The sequence below is a fragment of the Coregonus clupeaformis genome, unplaced genomic scaffold (genome assembly GCF_020615455.1).
Source record: "Coregonus clupeaformis isolate EN_2021a unplaced genomic scaffold, ASM2061545v1 scaf1811, whole genome shotgun sequence".
Taxonomy (NCBI): Eukaryota; Metazoa; Chordata; class Actinopteri; order Salmoniformes; family Salmonidae; genus Coregonus; species Coregonus clupeaformis.
The window spans coordinates 24,542-25,608 of record NW_025535265.1 but is presented as its reverse complement, the minus strand read 5'-3'; positions in this window follow the sequence as shown (position 1 = coordinate 25,608).

Genomic DNA, 1,067 nt, shown 5'->3' with positions numbered 1-1,067 from the left:
TTCTCAACCTGTCATTTTACATAATGTTGCAAGACACATACCATCAAATGAATCCATAGACTTTTGTCCATATTTACAGAAGGCTGTCATTTCACAAATTGTTCCTATATTGAAAGGACATAGGGAAAATAAAGTCAAACATTTCAATACAAAATAATAAAAACAATCACAGCATTACTCAGTCTTAATGTATTTTAACCATATTAACCAGTTTAATCAAATTGTTTTCATTTGGAACACTAAATCAGAACTACATTTGGAGTTCCAGACACTTGTAGAATGTTTGCCAAGGCACATTGTAAGAGCTATAAAGAGACAGGGAGTGGGAGAGAGAACAGGTAGAACCTGATATGGAAATGAGCAGAACAAACTAAAGGAACTTTCCACCACCGAATGATCATTCCAGACTCTACTTCTATTGAGAGACATATAAAAGGTAAGACGACGATTGTTATGATATTAATATAGTTGATGATATTGTTATGTGTATTAATATAGTTGATGATATTGTTATGTGTATTCAAATTGTTGATGATATTGTTATGTGTATTAATATAGTTGATGATATTGTTATGTGTATTAATATAGTTGATGATATGTTTTGTAGACAGTGTTATAATAGGCCTACTCTCCTTAAAATGTTTTCAATATAAATTAGATGCGTGGGGTGAATTCGTTCTGTTTCCATCTGTGTGCCCCAGGGTGATCGCTCCTACACTATCTAGAATCTAAAAGGGTTCTTTGGCTGTCCCCATAGGAGAACCCTTTGTAGAACCCTTTTTGGTCCTAGGTAGAACCCTTTTGAGTTCCATGAAGAATCCTTTCCACAGAGGGTTCTATCTGGAACCCAAAAGCGTTCTCCTATGGGGACAGCCAGAGGACCCTTTTGGAACTCTTTTTTCTAAGAGTGTACTGTATCATAGGTCTATAGACTTGTCTTCTCAAAACAGGCTTAAAACACAACAAGCAACAACATTTTCTCTTTCTAATCTACTGTTAACGCTTTTCACTCAGGAAGGTATGTTGTGTGAAAGAGATACAAATAAATACTGTGGAAAGACTAACAA